Source organism: Mus musculus, chromosome 4 (genome assembly GCF_000001635.26).
Source record: "Mus musculus strain C57BL/6J chromosome 4, GRCm38.p6 C57BL/6J".
Lineage (NCBI taxonomy): Eukaryota > Metazoa > Chordata > Mammalia > Rodentia > Muridae > Mus > Mus musculus.
Window position 1 is genome coordinate 77,617,448 of NC_000070.6, and position 16,733 is coordinate 77,634,180.

The 16,733-nt window shown below is 36.2% G+C and overlaps 1 protein-coding gene across 5 annotated transcripts in view; it reads right to left on the reverse strand.

The window, feature by feature from the left end:
* Ptprd (protein tyrosine phosphatase, receptor type, D) overlaps positions 1-16,733 on the reverse strand; it is a 2,270,506-nt gene that overhangs the window by 1,676,211 nt on the left and 577,562 nt on the right. For all 5 annotated transcript variants that reach the window (NR_160919.1, XM_017320046.2, XM_030253324.1 and 2 more), the window contains exon 3: positions 14,864-14,932. The gene's annotated coding sequence lies outside the window, so the exon portion shown is untranslated. The remainder of the gene's footprint in view (positions 1-14,863; positions 14,933-16,733) is intronic.

Here is a 16,733-nt window from a genome sequence, read left to right on the forward strand (position 1 = left end):
ACATACTAACATTCAGTTATATCAGCACCATTTGTTGAAGATGCTATATTTTTACACTGTATATTTCTGCTTTCTTTATAATAAATTAGGTAACCATAGGTGTGTAGATTTATGTCCAGATCTGTGATTCTATTCCATTGACAAACATGTCTGTTTTTAATGCCAATACATTGCATTTTTATGACTACTACTCTGTAGCAGAGTTTGAGGTCAGGGATGGTGTTATCTCCAGAGGTTCTTGAATTGTACAGGATTATTTTAGATTCCCTGAATTTTTTTTCTTTTTCATATGAATTTGAATATTCTTCTTTCAATGTCACACATACAAAATATTTAAAGAATTAAAAAATAGATATCATCAAACTATATAATTAAGAAATGGGTATAGTTCTACACAAATAAATTCTCAATAGAGCACTCTCATATAGCCAAGAAAAATTTAAAGAAATGTTCAGCATCCTTAGCTATCAGAAAAATGCAAATCAAATGACTTTGAAATTTTGTCCCATACCTCTCAGAATGGATAAGATAGTAAACACACAAGACAGCTCATACTGATGAGGTTGTAGAGCAAGGGGAACACTCCTCTACTGTTGGTGAAAATGCAAACGTGTACTTCTACTTTGGAATTCAATATGGTGGTTCCTCAGAATATTAGAAATTGTTCTACCTAAAGATCCTGCTATACCCCTCCTGGGCATACTCCTTAAGGACACTCCATTCTATCACAAGGGCATTTGCTCAACTATGTTTATAGCAGCTTTATTCATAATAGCCATATATTGGAAATGATCCAGATGTCTTTCAACCAAAACAACAGATAATGAAAATGGGGTACATTTTCACAATGGAGTATTACTCAGCTATTAAAAGCAATGATGTCATGAAATTTTCCGGAAAATGAATGGTACTGTAAATAAATAAATAAATATTTTAAAAAATCACCCAGAGGCAGGTAACCCATCCTCAGAAGGACAATCATAATTATGTACTCACTTATAAGTGGATATCAACTGTAAAGTTAAATTCAATTATGCTGAACTCCACAGTCCAAGAGAGTCCTAGCAACAAGGAGAGCTTGAGGAAGACCACAGGATCTTCAGAGAAAGGGGAAATAGACAAGGTTTTGCAGGTGGCAGGTAGGAAAAAGGTGAAATTAGATGGGGAAGAAAGGGAGAGAATAAATACTAGGAGTAATAACTGGGGTTTAGGGGCATTTCAGGATGAGGTGGAAATCCACTGCAATGGAAATTCTATGGAATTTATGAGAGCTACCATAGCAAAGACTCTTACTAATGGTAGAGATTGGCCTGAACAGGCCATCTTCTGTAACCTGTCAAGTGGAAGGATTGGGACACAAACCCAGTCACAAAATCTTTGATGTACAGATTGTCCTGCCTGCACAATGTACTGGTACCAGAGCTTAGCAGAAATGTCTAACTGATGAGAACAGATTCAAAGTACCACATCCATATTTTAGGCAGAACTCAGACAGTCCTATGGAGGATAGGGCACAAGGATTGGAGAAACCAGAGAGGTCATGGATACAGCAGAAGAGCACAGCCCATAGAATCTATTGAATGGGACTCATGAGAATTGCAGATATCAGGGAAACTATAGGGGTCTGACCTAGTAGGCCTTCTGTATATATGGTATGGCTGAACAGTTTGCTGTTATTGTGGAAATTTCAACAGTGGGAGTGAGGGCTGTTCCTGACTTTATACCTACTTGTGGGACCTCTTTTCTTCTACTGAATTACCAAGTCCAGTCTTGAAATGATGGTATGTGCCTGGTCTTATTTTTGCCTGTTATACTATTTAGTTCATGCTCCTGGGAGGACTGCTCTTCTCTGATGGAAGGGGATAGATTTAAGAGACAGAAGAAGCAAGCAGAGGATAGTGGAGAGCTAAGGAGGAGGGAGGAGCCGAAACTACAGTTTGGATATAATATATGAGAGATGAATAATCATTAAAAATAGAGACTCTTTGTTCATTCCAGTTTCCTGCAAATTTTTCCAGTACAGGAGCCATCGAAGCATCCTCAAGGGCAGAATTATAGTTAGGTGCTCTTTATAATTGGTACTGTACACTTAAAAGTAAGGACCCTGTCCACTTCCAGTCAAAACAAACCCAACTTAGTATATCATTTCTTCCATAAACTTGGACAAAGTTAAACTACATATTTTCTCCAAATGATTCTAATATTTTTGCCTCTAACCTGTTGGCAACTCACAAAACTTTTATATTTGCTACTATTCTTTCCCATGTTTTTCCATATGATCAGAAATGCACATGCATTTTGCCAGACTACATGCATAGCACTCCCTATATTCTAATAATATATGGAATTCATAACAGCACTATGTAAAATCAACTTTCTCAGTTTTAGTAAGTCTTCAGTTCTGATTCTTACCAACCATAGCAATTCAATTACCATACTTCATTGCAAATTAAGGCAAAAATAAAAATGACTCTAGATTCTAAGCTCAAATTAAATACATCTGGCCCAATAAAAGTCAACTTATTAAAAAGAAGAACATATGTATATTCTTAACAGCTATATTCATGCTTATATATCTGGGTTTGAGAGGACACTACTGTGAGGTGTTTCAAAATGCACATTTTTTATGACATAAGCTTTTATTAGTACTTATTAACTATTTTATGTTAAGAATTTTATGAATTACTTCAGTAATTCATATATTACCTACTATTTAAATAATGTAATAATATTTCAAATGTTCTATGAGTATACTATTTGTTTTCTCAATGACATATAATATATTCAATAGAAGATAACAAATAGTTTAAAATCTATAAATTATGATAATCATTTGTAATTTAAATTTCTTTTGTAATAACTTTACACAATATTTTATTAATAGAGTCATATAGATTTACTTCCATTAGAGAAAGTAGTTTTCCTTTGACAACCATTTCTATATGTTGATTTTTATGTCTGGGTCTTGAGTGTTGGGGAGATTATATGAAACCCTTTATGATGACTAACTCCTAAAATCTTCATTGAATGTATAAAATGGACTTTCATAAGATGATATCTGAAGGAAAACATAAAACTCTGTATGATATTCTGCCTTGTAAGCAGATAAAAGCAGTTCACTTTCCCCAAGTTTTCTATCACTGGTGTAACAAGTTTTTAGTTTTTCATGCCCTACAGGGGGATTTTCAAATTATTTTTACCATTAAGAAATTCTATTGTAGATAATATAGATGAAAGTAAAAGCATTTGAAATAAGCACAATAGCAACTATTTCACATATAACCTTATGGTAGATTTAGTAGATTCTTAGCAACTTTAATGATGAAAGAATTCACAATAGAGATCTATTATTGCCGGTCAAAGAGATAGGTAAAATTTAGTTATCTTTTAAATACCTCTTCTTACTTTAAGGAAATAAGAAACTTCCTGGAGTCTTTGCTGAAGAAAGAATTATATTAAAATAATAATTCATTGATTTTTTTCAAAATTTACACATGAGCCAAGAATTTCAATAAAAGAATAACACAGAATAAAAATGGACAATTGGACAATAGAATAACTTTGATAAAGTTATTTTGCATTTTGTAAATGCAAAGAGTGAAAAGAACTTTAAAAGGGGGTGCTGATCCTGTGCCACAGCGCTCCATACATAAATACCACAGGAAGAGAACTGGTCTCCCAAGAGTGCTGACACATCTGAGAGCACAGGTAAGACCACCACTTCTGCTCAAAATTCCTGGCTCAAGAGGGGCCCTCCCAGAATCATCAGAACACAGAAACCAAGGAGCAGCTGGGAATAGAATCCTTAAAGTTTCTGTCTTTGCCCCATGGCTTACCCTGTGCTATATCTTCTCCACACCACTGATCTCCCAGGAGTACTGACACACACGGTTGCAGGAGGGAAAAGCCATAGGCAGAGACAACAAGAACAACTAACACCAGAGATAACCAGATGGCAAGAAGCAAGAGCAAGAACATAAGCAAGAGAAACCAAGTCTACTTGGCATCATCGGGACCCAGTTCTCCCACCAGAGAAAGCCCTGGATAACCCAACACACCAGAAAAGCAAGACTCTGATGACATCTGACCATGATCACATCATGAAAAGTGATCAAATCACATTTCATGCTGATGTTAAGGACTTTAAGAAGGACATAAATAATGCCTTAAGGAAATATAGGAGAATGCATGTAAACAGGTAGAAGCCCTTATAGAGGAAACATGAAGATACCTTAAAGAATTACAGGAAAATACAACCAAGCAGGTGAAGGAATTGAACAAAACCATCCAGGACCTAAAAATGGAAATAGAAGCAATAAAGAAATCACAAAGGAAGACAACTCTGGAGATATAAAACCAAGGAAAGAGATCAGGCATCATAGACACAAACATCACCATCAGAGAACAAGAGATAGAAGAGAGAATTTCTGGTTCAGAAGATACCATAGAAAACATTGACAAAACAGTCAAATAAAATCAAAATGCAAAAACACTCCTAACTCAAAGCATCCAGGAAATCCAGAACACAGTGAGAAGAGCAAACCTAAGGATAATTGGTATAGAAAAAAAGTGAAGAATCCCAACATAAAGAGCAAGTAAATATCCTCAAACATTTATAGAAAACTTCCCTAAACTAAAGAAAGAGATGCCCATAAACATACGGGAGGGCTACATAACTCCAAATAGATTAAACCAAAAAAGGAATTCATCCTGTTACATCATAGACCCAAACACCAAATGCACAAAACAAAGAAAGAATATTAGAAGCAGTATGGAAAAAAGGCCAAGTAACATATAAAGGCAAGCCTATCAAAATTACACCAGACTTCTCACCAGAGACTATGAAAGCTAGAAGATCTTGGGTAGATGTCATACACACCCTAAGAGAACACAAATGCCAGCCCAGGCTACTATACCCAGTAAAACTATCAATTACCAGACTAAGGCTGGTCTTCAATAACAAGGAAAACAACACTAAGCTCACATACAAAAGGAAGCTGATCAATGATCTACTCAATGATAAATTGGTCAAGGAAGAGAAAATGAAAGAAATATAAGACTTTTTAGAGTTTAATGAAAATGAAGGCACAACATACGCCAACTTATGGGACACAATGAAAGTGGTGTTAAGAGGCAAACTCATAGGTCTTTGTGTCTCCAAAAAGAAACTGGAGAAAACATACAGTAGTAGCTTTACAGCATACCTGAAAGCTCTAGAACAAAAAGAAGAAAATGCACCCAAGAGGAGTAGATGGCAGAAAATAATCAAACTCAGGGCTTAAATCAACCAATTAGAAACAAAAAGAACAATAAAAAGAATCAACAAAACCAGGAGCTGTTTCTTTGAGGAAATCAACAAGATAGACATACCCTTAGCCAGACTAACCAGAGAGCAAAGAGACAGTATCCAAATAAACAAAATTGGGAATGAAAAGGGAGATATAACACCAGAAACTGAGGAAAGTAAAAAAAAAAAAATTATCAGGTTCTACTACAAAAGACTATACTCAAGAAAACTGGAAAATCTGCATTAAATGGTCAATTTTCTAGACAGATACCAAATACCAAAGTTAAAACAGGATCAGATAAATAGTCCCATAACCCCTAAAGAAAGAGAAGCAGTCATTAAAAGTTCCCCAACCAAAAAAAGCACAGGGCCAGATGGGTTTATTGCAGAATTCTATTAGACCTTCCAAGAAGACCAAATATCAATACTCTTCAAACTCTTCCACAAAATAAAAAACTGAAGGAACAGTACCAAATTTGTTCTATGAAGCCACAGTTGTGCTGATACGAAAACACACAAAGACTGAGCAAAGAAAGAGAAATTCAGACCAATTTCCCATATGAATAAAAATGCAAAAATACTCAATAAATTCTCACCATCTGAGTCCAAGAACACTTCAAAACAATCATCCATCATGATCAAGTAGGCTTCATCCCAGTGATGCAGGAATACAAGAAATTCTATTAACGTAATGCACTACATAAACAAACTCAAAGGAAATAAAAAACACATGATCATTTCATCAAATGCTGAAAATTATTTGACAAAATTCAACATTCTTTTATGTCAAAAGTCTTGGAAAGATCAGGAATTTAAGTCCTATTCCTAAACATAGTAAAAGCAATATACTGCAAACAGTAGCCAACCTCAAACTAAATGGAGAGAAACTTGAAGCAATTCCACTAAAATCAGGAACTAGACAAGACTGTCCACTTTCTCCCTACCTATTCAATACAGCATTTGAAGTTCTAGTTAGAGCAATTAGAGAGCAAAAGTATTTCAAAGAGATAAAAATTGGAGAAGAAGTCAAAAGTGTCATTATTTGCAGATTATAAGAGTATACTTTAGTGACCCCCAAAATTCCACCAGAGAACTCCAAAAAATGATAACTTCAGCAAACATGGCTGGGTATAAAATTAATTCAAACAAATAAGTAGCCTTCCTATACTCAAAGGAAAAATGGGGTGAGAAAGAAATTAGGGAAAGAACACTATACTGGCTGATTTTGTGGGTCAACTTTACACAGGCTGGAGTTATCACAGAGAAAGGAGCTTCAGTTGGGGACTTGCCTCCATGAGATCCAGCTGTAAAGCATTTTCTCAATTAGTGATCAAGGGGGGAGGGCCCCTTGTGGGTGGTGCTATCTCAGGGCTGGAAGTCTTGGGTTCTATAAGAAAGCAAGCTGAGCAAGCCAGAGGAAGCAAGCCAGTAAGTAACATTCCTCCATGGCCTCTGCATCAGCTCCTGCTTCCTGACCTGTTTGAGTTCCAGTCCTGACATCCTTTGGTGATCAACAGCAATGTGGAAAGTGTAAGCTGAATAAACCCTTTCCTCCCCAACTTGGTACTTGGTAATCATGTTTGTGCAGGAATATAAACCCTAACTAAGACAAACACCCTTCACAATAGTCACAAACAATATAATATCTTACTGTGTCTCTAACCAAACTTCTTCTTTAAGTCTCTGAAGAAAGAAACTGAAGAAGACCTCAGAAGATGGAAAGATCTCCCATGCTCATTGATTGGCAAGATTAATATAGTAAAAATGGCCATCTTGCAGAAAGCAATCTCCACATTCAATGCAATCCCCATCAAAACTCCAATTCAATTCTTCATAGAATTAGAAAGAGAAATTTGCAAATTCATTTGAAATATCAAAAACCCAGGATAGAGAAAAATATTCTCAACAATAAAAGAAATTCTGGGGTAATCACCATCCCTGACCTCAAGCTCTACTTCAGAGCAATATTAATAAAAATACATGTTAATGGTACAGTGAATGGTAGGCAGATAACTGGAATAAAATTGAAGATCCAGAAATGAACCCACATACCTATGGTCACTTGATCTTTGACATTGGAGCTAAAACCTTACAGTGGAAAAAAGACAAGATTTTCAGGAAATGGTGCTGGTTCAACTGGTGGTCAGCAGGTACAAGAATGCAAATTGATCCATCCTTATCTCCTTGTACAAAGCTCAAGTCCAATGGATCAAGGGTCTCCATATAAAATCAGATACACTGAAACTAATAGAAAAAAAACCAGGGAAGATCTTTGAGCACTTGGGCACAGGGAAAATTTTCCTGAACAGAACACCAATAGCCTATGCTCTAAGATCAAGAACTGACAAATGGGACCTGATAAAATTGAAAAGCTTTTGTAAGGCAAAGGACACTGTCAATAGGACAAAACAGCAACCAACAGATTGGGAAAAGATCTTTACCAACTCTACATCTGGTAGAGGGCTTATATCCAATATATACAAAGAAAACAAGAAGTTAGACTCCAGAGAATCAAATAATCCTATTAAAAAATGGGGAACAGAGATAAACAGAGAATTCTCAACTGAGGAAACTGGAATGGCCTAGAAGCACCTAAAGAAATGTTCAACATCTTTAGTCACCAGAAAATTACAAATCAAAATGACACTGAGATTCCACCTCACACCAGTTAGAATGATTAAGATCAAAACCTCAGGTGATTGCAATGCTGATGAGGATGTGGAGAAACACTCCTCATTACTGTTGGGATTACAAGCTGGTTTGACCTGGAAATGAGTCTGGTAGTCCTTCAGAAAACTGGACATGGTATTACCTGATGACCCAGCTACACCAATCCTGGGCATATACCCAGATGATACTTCAACATTGAATAAGGACACATGATCCACTATGTTCATAATATCCATACTTATAATAGCCAGAGTCTGGAAAGAACCTATATGTCCTCAAACAGAGGAATGGGTACAGAAAATGTGGTTCATTTACAGAATGGAATACTACTCAGCTATTAAAAACAATGACTTTATGAAATTCACAGTCAAAATGGATGGAACTTGAAAATATCATCCTGAATGAGGTATCCCAGTCACAAAACAACACACATAGTATCCACTCATTGATAAGTGAATATTAGCACAAAATTTCACAATACCCAATGTACAATTCGCAGACCACATGAAGCTTGTGAAGAAGGAAAACCAAAGTGTGGATGCTTCAGTCCTTTTTAGAAGGGGGAAAGAAATACTCATAGGAGTAAATATGGGGACAAAGTATGCAGTAGAGACTGAAGGAAAAACCATCCAGAAACTACCCCACCTGGGGGTCCATCCCATATATAGTCACCTAACCTGGATGCTATTGTGGATGCCTAGAAGTGCTTGCTGACTGGAGCCTTATGGCTTTCTTATGACAGGTTCTTCCAGAACCTGTCTAATTCAGATGGGGACTCTCCCAGCCAACTATTGGACTGGGGTGGGGTGCCCAATGGATCAGTTGGAGAAGGAAATGAAGGAGCTGAGTGCATTTGTAGCCCCATGGGGGAAGCAACAGTGTCAGCTGGCCAGACCCTGCAGAGCATCTGGGGTCTGGACCACAAACCAATGTGTATACACGGAGATACCCATGGCAGCAACCAAATAGACATAAGTGGGAGGATTGGCTCTTGGGCCTGAGGGGGTTTGATGCCCAGATGTAGGGAAGGTGGTAGTGAGTGGGTGGGTTTGGGAGCACCCTCAGAGAGGCAGAGGGAGGGCGCATGGGATAGGGGGTTTCCAGAGGGGAGAACTGGAAAGGAAATAACATTTGAAATGTAAATAAAGAAAATATCCAATAAAAGAAAAAAAAAACTTGGAATAGAAGAGGGCCAGGCAGAGAAGAGATATCAAGACAATGGAGAGGTGAGGCATGGTTCAGTTTGCTAGAGAATGGTTTAAGAGGGTCTTCTGAATGTCTTCTCAAATCACCAGCACTGCTATATCTATAGAGATAGATGCTTTTTCTGGAGATATCCCGAATGAACTGATGACAAATACTAGCTCCAGATATCTACCAGTCCTGGCCAGGACTATCCATTCAGACTTTATTGCATACCATACTATTTCTGACTGTGATACAACACTCTAAACCTGCCTTTAGTATGCAAGGCTGAAGGCTAGAGAGACCAGAAGAAACCTGGTCAATTGGTGCTTATAGACTGTTTAAGAATCTAACTCACTTGGGCAGAAAGGAAAGTAAAATCTCAACGTGGAGTAACCAGGAATTTAGTAGAAATTAATATAATTCTAAATATTTAAAATGATTTACGGACCTTTTTAGTTCTTTAAAAGTTACAAAAAAAAAAAAAAAGGTCCAGGATCCTGATTTAGTTTCTCAAGAAAGAGAAGAATCTTTCCAAATAGAGTGAGTTTAAAATGGCTGCAGTACAAATATAAACTCATTTTTTCCCCTCTGTCTATTCTCAGTTTTACCAAGTTATGATAGACCTGACTTCAGTAGAGGGCAATGATTTCACAACAGCACAAGTCTGCACTAGCTATGCTTTCAGAGTTTCCAGTATTATCTGTTACAGGCTTGACATAGCCAACATGGTGTGGTTTGGATTCCAGGTACATTATACATTTACAAGAACTCGTTCCTCAAGAAGAGGAAGTTGTGGTCCAGTAAGCATGGAAGAAATTTGGTTTAGTGATGTCAAACTTTAGAACAGATGTGAGAAGCCTATGAAACAGTAGCACACCACAAAACCTACAGTTGTTCTCAGGTGACAAAGAAATAGCACCAATCGATGTTAACATCCCATTAAGCCAGCCAGCAAACCCAAGAATGCATTGTCTGCAATATGAAGCACTCCTCTGGAGAATTGGCCATAGTAGAATAAATAAAAGGGGGTAAATCCTTCTATTAATTCAGTTCCCTCAGACCATTGATAGGAATTGTGAGGTCAGTTTCCTGAAAATAGCTAGCATGTTGGAAAGTACTGTACTATAAATGGCCATCCATGCAATGGGATGCAATTATTACCTTAGGTATATATATGGAGGAAAGTAACCTAATTAGTATCAGAAATGAATGGATAAGAACTTCTGTTATAAATTCAAAAACATTTATTTCAGATTAAAACAAGCATTAGTTCTGGGGGAGAGGGGATACGTGATATATAGTATGTGGCATTCTTTATGGTGACAGTGAAAATTGAGTCCCTAATTTATAAATACAGGCCAGCACTCCAGAGAGAAGCCCTATGTATTATTCATTTCATATTTTGGCCATGGTAAATTTGTGTATGGGTCTAACAAAACATATTGATAAGTGTGTTATTAGATTGTAAAGAATGAGAGGAATAAATTAATATTAATTTTAAATTTAATATATTTAATTCATATAGTGAGGCACATTTTTATACAGCACATAGTTTTTTTTTAACTATGTTATCTTTGATATCCCTATATGCAGGAACATGTAAAGTTTTTCAGGGTTATAGGATACAAAGTTCTGTTTCCTCAATTTTTGTTTCAGAATTCTTTGTGAATACTACAAACCATCAATGTTGAAGTCCATTATAAAATAAACTGTGTAGTGTGCATAAAATCTGAACATATTATAATATATGATCTGAAGTATCCTGGGATTTCTTTTAATTCTGATTTCACTTTGAATGCTGTGTGAATTTTTACACTGAATTGTTTAGAAAATGAATAATTACAAGAATAGAAGAGATTTTGTATGTTCTGTATAGAAACAAGTTTTCTAAATTTTCAATCCATAGGTTAGTTGAATCCATAGTTTGTGGATACTTAGTGTTAAACAAACATTTGTAAGAAACATTTAAATAGTATTAAAAGTACTAAAGCTATTAAAGCTATTGAAATGTACAATAAAAATGAACCAGATTTAATGAAGAAATATGCTAGCATGATCTCTTTCCTGCTTAGTGTTTAGTAAATGTGGTAAAAGCTCAGGCAACTTGGAAGTAGAAACCTTCATTAAAAAAACACCACCTCCTGTAAGGTATTTTCTTGATGAACGATTGATGTGAAAGTTCTCAGCCCAACATGGGAGATATTACTCCTAGAATACTGGTCTTTGGATAGGTAAGAAAGCGGGCTAAACAAAATATTGAGAAGTGGCCAGAAGGCAACAGTGCCCCCTGGCTTCTGCTTTAATCCTGTCTCCAGGTTCTTGACTTGAAATCCTGCCTTGACTTCCTTTGAGAACGGACTGAGGTTTGGAAGTATAATATGAAATAATACTCTCCTGCTCAAGTTGTTCTTCATTATAGTGTTTTATGTCAGCATAAGGAAACCATAAGACAGTTTCCTGCTCGGAAATAGTTTCCTTATCCTCAACATTGTTATTGAGAAAATTGAAAAGGACAAGAAAATTTGAAGGAATTGAAAGCTTTCTTCCTGGGGAAGTAGCCCCATAAATTCATAGGAATGGGAAGGATAAGAGTTTTCCTAGAGGGAAAATGTGAGTTAAATTTTAATGTATCCCAAGTTAAGAAGTGATCATTGGGAGAAATAAACCTGCTGAGATCTCAGGAACAAGGATATATTAATTCGCGTGTTCTGAGCTGTGAATCACTCCCACAATAAGATTAGATGAGTTTATCAGGGAATCTATTAAGTGATGAGGGCAGATAACTAAGAGAAGATCAAAGCAAATGCCAACTCCTGGAAGAGATATCTTTGACTGGAAAAAGTCAAGGGAAAGAAAGAGTTAACTGTATTAGTGGCATATGAGAGGAAAAAAACAGAAGCCACCCATGGTTTTCCACATACTAAGAAAATCCCGACTAGGGACAGGGAGATGGTTCAGAGGTTAAGTGTACTTGTTTTTCTTGGAGACAATTTGTGTTATGTTTCTATTACCCCGTCTGGAGACTTCAGTCCTCCGGATATACAGCAAGTGATATACAGAGCTGAGACAACTCTTTAGCCCCATAAGTGATTGTTATGGTTGTGCTATTTGGTTTGTGGTTGATTGCTTCATCAGAAACCTTGCACACTGCTGCTTAAATCTCCATTATGTTCTAGAAGGGTGATAAACTAACTTGCTGTTACATAGAATTTATGCATGTGGTTAATAATAGATGCTCAAATAACATTGTTAAGTGTTTCACTACTGACAATACTGAGGAACAAAGGGTAAATGGAAAATGAAGTAGTAAAATTAATGAATCTGTTAGTCTGCCTAGATGAAGGTCATAGATAATTTCTATCTCTATAGAAGAGAAAACATATTTTTAAAATGTGTTAGACAACATGTGTTCCAACTTGTAAGAGAGAAATTTACTCCTGATATATAGGAGTTTTAGATGATGCTTCATCTGTGTGTGCACAGGATTGGGAAATATGGGAATTTAGAACTCCAACGGTTGTCCTAGGATAATTTTATTTTAAGTTTTATAGAGCAATAATATGGAGAAAATAGATTTTCATTTCAGAGAAGTATTAGATTTCTGAAGGTATGAGAAATGGAAAATTCATTTCTTGGTAACAAAATTTTAAATAGATTTTAAATTGTATTAGCAGTATTTAGTCCCGAATGAGAAGAAAATTTAGATAAGTAGGATGTGTATTCAGTAATATTACAGGATAATGGTGTTTAGAAAATCTGGAGTGCCTGAATATATCATTTAATATCCAAACTGCTTCTTTTAGACTTAAGAAGGGGTCTGATTCATCAAATATGAGCTCCTGCCATAGGTGGTAAGAATATGGAACCCATAACAATATCTAGAGAATGTTATCTGGTGCCCCATGAGAAGCAAGTCAGATGTACTCCAGTTTCATGTTTGCAGAGACATTGTTCAAAGGGATTATCACTACTCTCATTTTATATGAATACCTTTCCATTACAGAGTAATACCTGATAAAAATGAAGAAATAAGAATGAAAGGAAAGAAGAAAGGAAGGAAGGAACAAAAACAATGAAACAACAACAGCACAGAGCCAATCTCACTAAGGGATCTAACCACACAGCAAGAGTAGTGTAGATCTACAAATTGACCTAAAGAAATACTTTGGAGATAGTCCCTGTGATAATCAGGTTTCTTTCGCAATCATTTGGCTATTTAATTTTCTGGAATAGCCATTCTGGAATTCTCCTACTCCCCCAACTTCCCCAAAGTGATTTATTAAGATATGTTTACCAGGTGCTGCTTTAAGGCTCTTCAAGTGTTCATCCAGAACAGCCATTTCCTTACAATATATAATTGTAAAAATACACTTCCCCCCACGACATGTGTCACACAGTGTCAATTCCATTTAATTTTCAAAAGATGTTTCAGTGTATAGTGTTTATATTTGTGTGTACATGTTTTATGTGTGGTTGAGTGCACATGTATGAGTTTGCCAATATGCAAATGAGACCTGAGGTGGGTCAGGAATTATTCCCAATCAATCTTTCACCTTGTTGTTAAGGTGAGGTCTCTCACTTGCAGCTTGTCCATATGCCTATTCTTACAGACCACCGTGGTCTGGATATTACCCATCTTTCTTTACCTTCTGAAGCCTGAATTTTAGGCAGGCTCACCAAGAATATCCAATGTTTGTGTGAATGCTGAGGATAAAATGCTCCCTTCCATTTCTATACCCTTCGAGCAAGGATTTCAAATTCCCAGGCCAATTTCTCATCCTCAAGCTTAGCATTTATAATTATAAATGAGTACATATCTCTTCCAAGTTTCTAGTGATTAGAGTAGTAGAGGTAGCTAAGTGTTTGAGAGAGCATGCAGCTTGCAAAGACACCAGTTGAGTTCCTAGCATTCGTGGTAGGTGGTGCACAACTGCCCATAAGTCAAGCTCCTAGAGAAAAGATGCCCACTTTGAGATTCCAAGGGCAACTACACTTACATGTGTATGTACCTATACTTATACACACATACACATGTAATAAAAATTAGGTGACCTTAAAAAAAAAAGGTTTCTAGTGAATAAAGAAAGTCAGGGTAGTGTATACCTTAGATCCCTGCATTCAGAGACTGAAGTGGGAGGATTCACTCAGGAGGCAGAGGCAGGCGGATTTCTGAGTTCGAGGTCAGCCCGGTCTACAGAGTGAGTTCCAGGACAGCCAGAGCTACATAGAGAAACCCTGTCTCGAAAAAAACAAAACAAAACAAAACAAAAAAAAGATTCTTTGATCTTCTGTTTAGATAATTTAATCTATAGTGTCCTGAACAATATACTCATAACACCTGGAGAAGAATGTGAATATGATTGTAGCTTTAGCTCTCTTGAAGAATGCTTCTTCCACAGTTGCTTATAATCTAGCCTATTGTGAACAAACTATCTAAAGAAAAGTTTTCAGCAATGATAACATAAGTCTAGATATTTCTAGAATCAGAAAAATCATTGTATCTATTTTAGCATATAATTTGAATTTTACAACTGCAGGTTTCATAAAGCTTTTATTATTAGAATAATTGAAAAGAGCAGCAGAGTTATTATCACACCCCCCCCCGCCTTTAAAATAATGCTGTAATTAGTGAATGATTTTGGCAGCTTTATTTCTTTTCTACATAGGCACACAGATTTCACAAAACCAAGTTCACAAAGAAAATTGTGTAAGACTTACCAAGTAAGACCCTCCCCCGAAGGGGAGCAGTGACTGGGGATGGAAAGTGTGCAACTCCTCAAGGTTCCCCTGGGGAAGAAAATGGGAAAATTTTAATCCACACATTTGAGGATTATGTGCGGCACATCTAAGTGAGTAAATCACTGAGGAAGCCTAGGAGCATTTACAGACCAATGAATTTAATAAATTATTGTTAATAGATCACAGTCAAAAGGTGACTCTCTTTTTGTTATTTAATGTAAGGTAGTAAAGCCCATAATAGTGAAAGATTATTCAAAGTTCTTAGATATTTCTCTGTTCTATACTGCCATCGTACAGGACAATAATTTCTTGAGTGACTATAAAACCACTTTCTTTCCATTGAGATAATGCCATTTATTAAAACATGCTATGGATTTTATGCATAAGATTTGAAAATCTGTTTTTGATTTTCTGAATTTCAGTGGAAAACAAAGACACCAGACTTTCCTTTAATATTTGAATATCCAGAAGCTTTCTCACTGAAATATGAAACATCTGTCTATCAAATTGTGATGATTATCTGCTGAATTCTTTCATACTCAAATTACTGCCATATGATTACAAAATTTACTGTATTTAATTTAACAATATAAAACATTGAGATCACAGCCATGGTCAAAATGTGTATAAATATCCCTCCCATATACCTAAATAAAAGATATGCAAATCAGTAGCTGACCACTTATAAAAGAGTAAAGAGATACCATCTACAATTCATCAGCTCAAAAAGTACTCTGCATTTAATGGCAGAAGTTAAAACTATAGGCCATAGGTAGTCAGATCAATGGTATCCAAGCAATGACCAGGGAGAACATTCGTATTTGAGTACAAAAATACTTTGTCCAATTTCTTCCAGTTTCTGAGTGTGAAGTTCAGTCTCAACCATGATTGACCACATGTGACCGCCTCACCATGGACGCCTAAACCTCTTCAATTTCTTTCATCTTGAAGATTCTCTCTGTGACATTTTTACTCATTCACTCTCACTAACGCTCAAGTGTGGCCTAGTGGGAGCCACCACACTTCATGGGTCTGTCAATCATTAGCTTGCTTATAGTTAGTATATATTATATGAATTATATGAATTAATATGAGATAGGGTTAAGAGACATGTAGTCTGATTCCAATTCTAGGTGCAATATAATTCCATTCATGTCTAAAAGTTGCATAGTGAAGGAAATGCTAAATGTCAAGGGACCAGAGAAAGGCATGTTTACTAGTTTTCCACTCTTATCCCATTGTGATTTAGAGGAGACCAGGGTTGAATCATTATTTTCTTATAAATGAGTATAGAATTTGTAAATCCATGTTCTGCAGGTGGGGTTGTATTGCGAATTTTACCCTTTCAATAGTTATATCATCAAACTACTACATTAAATAACTATAATAATATATTAGAATTTAAAGCTGAGGATTAGCGTTGCACGCCCAAAATGTCACCACTTGGGAGGCTGAGGCAGAGTAGCTTTATGAGTTTGATATCAAATTGAAATTCACAGTTGATTTCCAGGCTAGCCTGAGGCATTTGGCAAGCACCTGTTTCAATGTGTGCATGTGTGTGTGTGAGAGAGAGAGAGAGAAAGAGAGAGAGAGAATACATATTATAATTTACATTCCAGATTTTATTTTAATAAATATTTAACATGCCTATTAACTCAAATCTGTGGATTCCCGTTTTTGTTTTGAACACCAGAAGCATATGAATACAACATGACCCTTGATAGTTGAGTTCAGTAAGTCTTGAGATTAATTGTGTGTGTGTGTGTGTATGTGTGTGTGTGTGTGTGTGTGTGTGTGTGTATGTGTATTATGCAATTCACGTTCCACTAATCCTGTCGTTTACTTTCCA